Source organism: Coptis chinensis, chromosome 7 (assembly GCF_015680905.1).
Source record: "Coptis chinensis isolate HL-2020 chromosome 7, ASM1568090v1, whole genome shotgun sequence".
NCBI classification, from domain to species: Eukaryota; Viridiplantae; Streptophyta; class Magnoliopsida; order Ranunculales; family Ranunculaceae; genus Coptis; species Coptis chinensis.
In genome coordinates, this window is record NC_141462.1 from 61,339,602 (window position 1) to 61,350,777 (window position 11,176).

Below are 11,176 nucleotides of genomic sequence, written 5' to 3' on the forward strand. Positions count from 1 at the left end.
TAGTAGGCCCAAACTCTTGGTAAGATGGGCATTGAGAAGCTCAATGGTAAGGACTACCACAACAGGAACATGGTGAAAGGTTTGTATAATAACCACATGATTGTTGGTCTACATATTGATAAGCCATATTGGTTTTAAAGATATATATTCTACGTTAATTAATATACAAAAACTCTAACTATAAATTTCTAGATAGGCGATTATTTTTGCTTCTATGAGAAACTAATATGGCAGGTTTATGCTTACCAGATCTTAATCTCATGCAAGTTTTAAGTCTAATATGCAATTCCTAACGACTATGAAAAAATAGCATGATTATTACTAGAAATAGAATCTTCTGACAGTATATTTGAGGATGTATAGAGGTGTTACCTGGAGCATCATTGCTACGCATATAAATAGTGTCTTCAACAGCCTTGACGCTCGTCTATGTTATTTGAACAATTATACGAGTACTGATCCTAGTACACAATGTGGATACTGAAGTCCTAAAAAAAGATTAACCTTATTAGTTTTAAAGTTTTAAGAATTAGGAAAAGGCTTTTTACTATGGGTTTCGTATTAGGCCTTGATGTTAGGCCTATGAAAAGGGCATTGGTAGTGGGTGGGCTTTCTAATTAATATTTAATTAATTAATTTTTTTTTTGTATTTTTTATCAAACCAATGGCCAAGTCCTTTAGGAATTTTAGGAAGGTTGTCCATGCATGCACGTTCCTTAATTAAAGAACCCCAAATTCTTTCATTTTTCTAGACACCATTTAGAATGAAGAAAAATAATTTTTTTAAATTTTGTAGTTGATAGCATACGAGTACTGTACTGTAATCGTGAGATAATATTAGATATAATATTAAAATTAATTTAAGCTAATTAACCTAGGGCGCGAGCGCGCTTAGAATTTAGTTATATTGGGCGTCGCGCTTAAGATGTAGAAGGTGGGTCGCGCTCAGTGAAGGCAAATCTGAGGCGCGCGAGCTCACAAGTGAATAACTAGGGTTGAAACATTAGGGTCAGGTCATGGGAGGGCAAAGAGTTGGTTGAACAACTCGTATGCTCTCAAACAGTAGCAGAAAAATTCGAAGAAATTGTGAACAGTGTTTTAGTGCGTGTTTTTAGTGAATAGTGAAAACAGTTTTTGTATTCTAAACACGCAATACGTAACAAAGCAAGATTGCAGGCAGCGCCATTTGACAAGATAATTAAATTAAATGTGAAAACAGTAGTTCTAACATGCTAAAATCATTATAATCAAGTTATAATTATACTCTCTAAACATGTGTTGAAGAGGAGAGTAGTCGTGTTCAAACCACTCTTGCTTGTATATATTTAACACGAATCTAGACTAAACAACTATTTCACTAATGAGAGTGTAATATGCGATGTGAAAACAATAAATAATATTGCAAAAACAGTAGATTTAAATATTGCAAAGAAGATATAGAGATGGTTAATCCACCACGCAATTCGATCGACCATTAGGTTGGTTATTGAATTACTTGTTGATCCCTAGTGAATACCAAGTTGTCTCGAATCATGGATTCAGTAGCATGAGAGTTTAACTCCACCACAAATCTCTTTAGTGGTGGCTCTAAACTTTAGTTCAACTCTTATGATCTTTATGATAGGGTTATATACTAAAAGAATTACTTTTGTATTAACTCTAATTCTTTATATTTTGAATGAGAATTATATGGGCAAATGTTATGCATATTATATACGTTATTAGTTATATGCATGCGTCTAATACTTTATGTTGTAGATGATAGGGTATGTGATGACACACAGAAGATCATATCATCAGTACCTTATAAAGTATAAGTAAACGTTCACAACCTAGATGGATTTGGACAAACCATTGGTACGGTTGTAGTGTAATCTGGTATTAGTCTATCTTGACTACAGGATTACACTAGTACACTTTGTGTGTATTAAACAGGACCAAGTGAGGTTGTTTCTCTTTATACTAACTATATAAGAGAACAAACACCTCTGTTATTATGGATGTTTGTCCTCTTAATCCGGATATAATAACGTGCACTTACGTACATTGTACATTTCTTTAAATCATCAATGAGTGAGATTCATTTGTGAATCAACAAACTCAATGGATTGGGTAATGACATTGTATGTAAGGTGTGTTGTTGATTATAGAAGGAATCTGTGACCCGCAGGAAGTTGGGCTGATGATGTCCCCTTGAGGAGCTCATAAGGATTGTCATGTAAACCCTACAAGTGGATTTAATCCGACATGACAATGAAGTTGAGTGGTACTACTCAAGGACATAAGAAGTTGATTAATGTAGTTGTTAGTAACTTGACTTAATCAACGAGCATTCGATATCTTAAACACGGGGAGATCAACAAGCATATAATATGGAGCCCATAAACGTAATACATGGTTTGGGATTAGGGCGTAGTGCAACAATGTCCTTTAGTGGAATAAGTCATTTGTTGAGGGACTTGGGCCGTGTGTTTTGGGCAAACATGGGAAGCCCAAGCCCGTCAGGAGGCCCAACCCTAATTTCTCCTCATGGTCCCTATTGAAGCCTATAAAAAGAAACCCCTCTTTCTTGGCCGTTTTTTACACTAAGAAAAACTCAGGTTTTGCTCAAGAAAAGTGAGTTCCAAATTCGGTTCCAACTTTATGAGTGAGAGAGGCCAATAGAGAAAGTAGGGGCTAGTAGATTGTTGCCCACACAACATCCATTCTAAGAATATGAATAGAACAGAAGATCAAGAGGTTGTTGATTTGTGGTGCTTGGATTCTCAGAGAAATCTTAGTTGATCTAAGGTATGATTTCTATCTAAAATCGTGAGAACCTTTATTCTACTCTGCATGGTTTTCACGGTTTATAGTAAATCATTCGGTGCAACCATAACGGTTCCTACACTTTATCTCTAAACAATCATAAAAATCAAACTTGAAACTCTATTGCAAAATAATAACTAAACTACTAATTAATCATCCCCACGTGGCTTCATTAACCTCCTCTAATAGAGGTTTAGCCTTGTTTCATTGGATGAACAATATCAAAACAGTAAATAAAAGACATTAAAACAATAAATTGAATAAAACTAAGCTTTATTAATGGAGGTTTAATGGAGGTGGAGGCTACAAGAATAATTAAACCCCAATTAATTACCCTAAACTAAACTAAACTACTCTACACTAAAGAAAGGGGCGCCTAGAAGAGGAGTATTAAGTTTAGCCTGAACCCTCTTTATATAGGAGAGGGTTAGGGTTATATTTTCGTGCATGGGCCAAAAAAGGGAAACTCTGGGCCTCTAATGTGAGCCCAAAGTCCATTAGGTTAAGTTTAAAGAGGCCACATCTGCTGGAAATTACTTCATTGCCATTTTTATCTACTTTTACAACTCTGATAAGGACACGACTGGGTCCATTAGAAATCTTATTCCGAGCTGGTCATTTTAACATAAAATAGGCCCAAGTCCAATGATACACCCATTTGAAATTCTGTTGACTTTTCTATTCTTTTTCTACGTTAATTGACTTTGACTTCCCAGATTTGACTGGGCTTGAAAAAGGTTTTTCTTCATGATTCTTGGGATTTAAACGTAGAACTTCCTCAGCAATCATCTTGACTCGTTTTCCATGCAAAATGGCATCTTTAAGCACATAAACAGCTTCAAGACCTGAAATACACAAAAACACGTAAACATTACTAACTCTTATTTATTATAAACACTAGTAAACGGGCACGTGTGTTGCACGTGCTAGGAAAGAAAATTGGGGTGGACAAAATCAAAGGAATGAACGCATGTAAATTAGTAACATATTACATTTGTTTGAATGGATATATTATGTAACATGGTTTAGATTAATACAGGTTGAGGTCTGACAGAAAACTTCAATAAGAAAAAACACTTCAATATGTTAGTTGTGTTCTTTGTCTGCTTTGATTTTTGCTGCGCTGCCATGTTGCGAATAAATTTATTCGAAAAGGTATTTAACACCTATAACTTAGTCAATATATAATTATTAGTGAATATGCCACAAACTAATTTACCAAAAAAATAGGTATTATGTTTATGAAGTTAACCTTTGTATTGTTGGTTGTGTAATTATTTTGTCAAGCATCTATATGTGATTGAGGAACATTGTTGGATTCATATGAGTGTATTACCTATAAGATATAAGAATATTATATCATGGTATGCTAAATAATTGTTATTCTACATTAGAGAATAAAATAGCTCAAAAAAATGCAAGAAGAATAACCATTTTTTCATCATTGTCTTCAGAATGATCTAACGAATCCATCAACTCTTTTTTTTGTCATTTTAAATATTTTGGTTGGTTTAAATAAGTAGGTAGCTTGGACAGAGAAAGAAATTGTAGCTAGCTAACAAAAGTCATTTTCTATTTATTTATTTAGAAACGATTACAATGAGAAACAATTAGAAAAAATATATTGGACACTGTTAATATTTGTTCTATATATAGATCTATTAAGTCGGATATAATATGTGGAGTGAATTGAATGTGTAAATAAAAGCTTTATGTAAGATGTCTATGTGGCAAAATTACCATTTAAAAACTTTCAATATAATGTGGATCTTATTACATGTGTATGGAGATTGAATGATTCAAATGATGAAGTGATGATTTTTTCAAATTATCTGTATGGAAGTGACAAAAGGAATAAATTAAGGATGATAGTCGCATCGTTGAATTACATTTGTTTAACCATGTCGTTAGTCGCACAATACTTTGATCAATTCTTGCATTGGTTATTGGTCCCCATTTTGAAAATGTTATTATGAACCAACTCCACATGTAGTTCGTTGGCACGTGTCGGGCTTCCACTTGATTAATATAATGCAATGGAATGTTGGTTCTTTGAGAGCCAAATTAAATGTAGTGAGTAGTTAGCCAACAAGTGCATAGTGCATAGTGAAGGAGTTCAGAGGCATTAAAAGCGTTGTCCATTGTGCACACTCACTATGTTATGCGTAGATGATTATAGAAATAGTTTTTCAAGCGGCAACAACTTTAATTATAGAAACATCCATAATACAGACTGGTGTATTGGGAAAAATGTTAGTGTTCTTCATAAAAAAAAATGGTTGGACTGGTATTAAAAACTCTAATATTGCATCCAATAGACGGAACTTCTATATGTTAGAGGTGTCATGTTGAATAAAAACCCCATCTAGTATTCTGGATGAGAACCTTAGAGGTTTCCTTTCATTTAGTATTCGGGAGTCAAAATTAAAAGTTGGAAGAGAAGCCCAAACCAAAAATGCTCATTTGCACAGTGTATTTTGTATCTACTAAGGCGAAAATTACCGTGTCATGATATTTTATTTTTATTTTGAAAAAATTACCGTTTGAACTTTAATTACAGTCATAAGTTTCATTTCTGATTGCAAATAAGTGTGCATGTGGGATCCGAAATGTAGACAATTTTACTGATTATATTTGTAAGTGAAACCATTGGGAGTGAAACTATTGGAAGTCTAAATGATGTAATAGAAAATTTTGAACAATAAAATAAATTTGAGCTATCAGTAAATACATTTGTTTATTTATAAATCTATTAAGCAAGCCTAAGCCTACCACATGAGTGCAATTTTATCCATTGATTCAAACACCTTAGCCTTCTAAATGGTTAACCACCAGCATGTGTGGTGAATATATATACCTCATTAGTAGAAATCTCATTGAACTCGACCAGACAATCGATTTGAAATCCGAAACTTAAATCTTTGAACATTCTTGTGAACTTGTCTGCTTAAGTACTAATACCTTATTATCAAGTCTTCCTTTCTTTTCTTGAGCCTTGAATATTGTATGCCTTGAATACTCTATTGCATTACAAACTAAGAAAAATCAGATTTTCTGTGAACCTGACCCTTACATACCCATAATGCTTGTTTAACTTTCGAGTTGTTACATGCATACCGTATAGATCCACGTTGAACCTGAAATAAACTGCTTATTCTATTTTTTGTATCATGCTTATCTTTTTGCCATACATATAATTTCCCATCATTTGATTCCATGACTAAAGAAACTGCCAGGCTAGAGCACAGAGCATAGTTCCTGTTACAATTAATTTCCCACTTATACTACAAAAATTCAGTGTGTTAGCGTGGCAGTTAAGCCCCAAGAATGCCAAGCCACATGAAAAATGGAAACTGGGCCAAAGCCATAAAGAGCAAAGCGTAGTTCTGTTTGCTAGAATCATAACTCCTTATCTCTGCAAATAGAATTCTCTTCATGGTCTTCACCAAGAAAACCCCCAATGCATAAGCACATAAACGGCATGAGAAAGTAGTACAAGTAACTCCACATGATCCTTCCCATAACGGCCACACACATCCCAGTAAAAGCATGTCCAGTATATGCGACAATGTCCAACAACGGTGCTTCCCCACTCCCCAATGAATACAATGATACCTTTAGTAACAGTTTCTGCAGAAACCATCCAAGTAGTCCCTTTGTGAACTAAAGGCTCAAAGCTTCTAGGCTAAACCTGCATCACATGAAGGAAATGAGGAACATTGGAAACGTATTCGTAAGGGGAAAAAAACATTGTATGGCCCTAATTATGCAGTCTTACTTTCCAATGAGGCCTAATGTGAAGCCAGCAAGGACCACATAGGTACCAAATGACATCGGGGGATGTACAGTTAGGAGCATTTATGTCAAAAGTCGGGAGGTTTATAGGAGAGTCTACCACCTACTGGTTTAGTTATTCTTGTCCAATGGCCCTGAATAGAAGAGTCAAAAGCAGATTAACAAAAGAACAAAACAAAAATCCCAAGAGAAATTTTAAAAAAAAAAAAGCATTAGAGAAATTTCAAATCACTTTGTGCTTACTCGGTGTAAAAAAGGAAAATGAATAACTTTTAGCTTGTTCCTCACATATTCTCCATTCACTTGGAAGTAGTACTGAGGATCAGAGAAGTACTTGCTTACCTGATTAAAGGATAAAAGAAGAATTAGTATATCTTACTTCCCATAAATTTCACAACTCAGTTGTATATCCCATTGCCTAATGCACTCTGGAAATATTTTATCAGCAAGATACATACATTGCTTTGCACATACTCAGAGCTTGAACCAAGAATTCTCTCTCCATATGCACCCAATCCATCCCAGATGATTCCTGCCCTAGCCCCAGTCTGTTTTTCGTCGAAACACATGAACAAACACAAAAATGAAATAAAATAAAATTAGACAAAATGCACAAACTTAGAGATGAAGGGCAGTAAGCCACATTAGTTGTCCCCGCTACTCCTGCTGCCCCAATGCCTCCACCTGACTCTAATGATCCAGCAGCAAAATGGCCATCAAGAACTGCTTGGGATGGACACTTTTCATTTCCAGACTCATCAAGACTAGAAAATAGAATAATATTATTCAGACAACCAAAGGGATTAGTATGCTTTGGTATTAGATCAGAAGAAGTATATTCAGGAGGAAACATAGTTTCAGCTTGTCCATTAATTGGAGGCACCCAGATGACTTTCATGCACCTCTTCCCCCATTAGTATCCTGAGTCTCCTCACGCACATCAACCGAAGACGTTCACAGCTATAAATTAATAAACAAAATACCAGTAAATGTTTGTGGGTTGGCATTTATACCCCAGCATGCGTCAATGATTGCACCCACTCGTTGATCTCCTCTTCTAGTGGCGGGGTTTCATTTATCACTTGCATTTGCCACTTGTCTTCCACTGTCCCCCAGGTAACATTTAAACACAATCTTTTCTAAAAGAATAGTGAATGTTAAAAAAAAGAATATGAAAGCAATGATACCAATGCTAAAAAGAAGAATATAAGGAACATGATTGTTGAAACAACAATTCTGTACTACCAAATTAAAGTAAAAATGAAGGCATAAAATTGAAAAAAAAAAATAGAAAAGAATATGAAGAGACAATATAGAAAAGAGTGGGCAGTCGATACCTTTGCAACCAAATAGTTAGCAAGGTAAGGTTAGTCTTCAACTCCAGAGGAGACTGTATGGAATAATTTGGATCTCCATTTTCCTTCCGAAACTTAAAACCCAAAGAAGACAGATCGAGCCTTAACTCCAAGTTGACTGAGTCTAGCTATATGAGTCATAGAAAACTTCTCATTAATCTTTCCATTATCACTAGTAGCATTGTCATTGTGTGGTACTTAACCTTGCTCATGAGCAACAGATGTTGATAGTATGCTGAGATCACGGTTCAAATAAGTTAATACAGACTCACACTCTGTAATAATTTTTGTGATGGATGAGGGCTTATCCTTAGTTGATTTAGATGATCATACTGACACAGCTGCATGCGAATCTTGGATATTCCTCAAGGTCCAAAGGAACTGAAATGGAACACGAAACATTAAATGTCTTCAGAAATTATTTAGCTCTAACTATATGAGTTGTAACATTAGCTTCTAATACAGAAAAATGGTCTCTTTCCAAGGTCAAGAGCCCTGAATTCCCTGATGAATGATGTGAACAGTTCAGAGTTTGATGACTGGGAAACAGTCTGGAACCTTGAACATTGCCAACCATGGGAAGATGTTGTTCTTTTTTAAGCATAACAAATCTGAGGCATTTAGCATTTGTAGGAGGCAAACTAATGTCACCAGGCTTTTCTTAGTACAATAGCATATCTAGAAAGAAATCGATGGGTGACGTAAAAATTGAAAATGTGTGTTCAGGGCAGTGGCTCTGGTTGACTGTTTCTTGGTAGCACAGTCAACACTTCATATCTAATAAAAAAAAGAGATAAATTGTGTTATTTATGTAAAATGAAAGAATGTTCACCAATGAAGTACCTTCAAAAGCATTTTATAAGCCTCCAGCAAGCGATTAGCAGCAGGGCCAAACCCATGCAATTGCGGTACCTCCATCATGTGAGTCTAGGGACGAATTGTCTCCACATCCAGGGTGCACTATCAGTTCCATCTCTGCAAGCATCTTTGAACTCCTTTGCATCTCCTTCAAAGATTGTATACTTCCAAACTCTACTGCTAGCTCTGTAGCCAACAATTCTGCCTCTACGGAGGTACAGGACTTCATCTTCTTTGTGCTTCCTAGAAAACTTCCGTCATAATCCCTGCCAACCACCTCTAACGTAGCAAGAGTGCCATCATTCACAAAAGCCTCATCAAAGTTCTCTTTAACCCAACCAGGAGGTGGACTAATGCAGGCAGTATCTTTGGCCCTTATTTCAGCTGGTTCCACACGAAGAGTTGTCCATTTTTAAGAGAAAGCCTTCTGCTAATGCTCAAAAAGTTTAGAATAGATTCATGAGAACTTAAAATCTTTTAAAACTTCCACTTATTTCTAGCTTACCATATAACATTCAACATAGCAAAGAAGTAAGTAACCAATTGATGCCTCTATTAACCTCTTACAGGGATAACTTAGATTCGACACAGTACCCTGATAAACAGCTACTCCTGTTGCAATAGTGCCTCCAGGTGACTGAATATAATTAAAGGGCCAACCGAGGAAACCTGTCCTGCCACCAAGAAATGGATTGCTCGTGAGACGCCTGATACCTTTTGCATATGAAGTGTTCAATGCAAGAATCACACTAATCAACAATGTCAAAAGGCTTATGACAGTTGTGCCTGTACAGGCTAGCAAGTAATTTTTTACCTCAGTTTCTTCTCGGTACTTTTCTAGGAACACTGTGACTTTTGTAAGTAGACTCGAAAAATATACATTTGTATACAAACATCATAATATGGTGTTCATATGCATGGTACATCACTGTGACCCACATGCAAATTGACTGTAAACCGTAGTGATTGCTGCATTTAGAGATCTTTTATGCCAATAGATAGGCTTTTGGAAGACTGGAGACGTCGGGTCCTCCAAAATCCTTCAACACTGCCAGTGAGATTGCTAGACTAATTAGGGTTTAATTAGTGAATTTTTATTCGGGCAAAAGGGGACCAAAGAATGACATGAAAGGTTAGTCATTATCAAAACAGTTGCACCACACTATAGTGGAATAACATTGGAGAGTATGCTTAGGAAAGTTTTGAGCATAATCAAATAGCTTTAAAAAATAGTAACAAAGTATTGCAATCGCATTGAAAATCAAGCATGGTCAAGCAAGTTCTGACTAGAGTCATTACAAAGAAACTATAATGATTTTCTTGATTAGCCTTACAATGAAGTAGCCAATCAAGGTTTCTTCCAAAATTGTTTTTATGAATACAAAATGAAAACTTTCGGCTATGAGCATGTAGTGAAAGAACTTATGAGACGAAAGCGTATCTAGTATCAGCTTCTCCGTATGATACTGTTAATCCTTTTTTAGGTGGACGGGCAAGAAAGCACAAAAGTTTGAACAAAACAAACAACCAAAATGTAGTTACTCAAAAGCAAAAGCATATGACAAATATGATCACTACCACTTCTTTTAGACTACCGATTTATGCTAATATTTGTCATAAAAAATGTAATAGGCCACTCATTTCTAGATGTATAAAATAAATTAGCAAAAAAAATAAAATAATTCTAGATGTATAAAGTAAATGCACGCAGTACTAATAGATGTACCATAATGGAAATTTTATTCTACAACATTTCATGTTTCTAAAAAAATGACATTCATTGAAATCAATGGAAAAGAAATACCAAATTATTCATTGGTGAAATTTATTATCTTGGTTTATGTAATCTAAACTATGTGTTTGGTTTGAGTAAGTTCAATTTTCTAGCAGACTAAGAAGTTACTCATCTCTATTTGGGCTTCTAATGGTTGTCAAAATAATGTTATACTTCATATTACGGTTGAATATCACATGATCTCAGTGGCTTATAAACAATCTTCAACCATGGGTCGGAAAAATGGTGAATGTCATTCTAAACCATTGGCATAATGATAATGAAATGCTTGTATAATCTTTATGTGCAATTTATTGCCCACTGTCTTTCCGTGTTGAGCAATTCTACTAAACAACTAATATGTGAGTTGCATACAAAAGGCCACCTACTAACGACAAACTTTATACAATCCAAACTTAAGGTACATTATTTGGTCATCGAAGATACCCAAGTGGCAATTCTACTCAAGTGGAACGTGTGAAACTCAAAACGGAATTTACTTAGCATTCTCTTAGTGTCATAGTGCCAGATAGCCACACTTGTTAGAAAATTAAGAAGTTCATGTCACAGTGAAAACGATAAGGCA

The 11,176-nt window shown here is 35.3% G+C and overlaps 1 pseudogene; it reads right to left on the minus strand.

Moving 5' to 3' along the window:
• Nucleotides 1–6,037: 6,037 nt before the first annotated feature.
• Nucleotides 6,038–7,501, minus strand: LOC147488250 (uncharacterized; annotated as a pseudogene).
• Between the last annotated feature and the right edge of the window lie 3,675 nt (nt 7,502–11,176).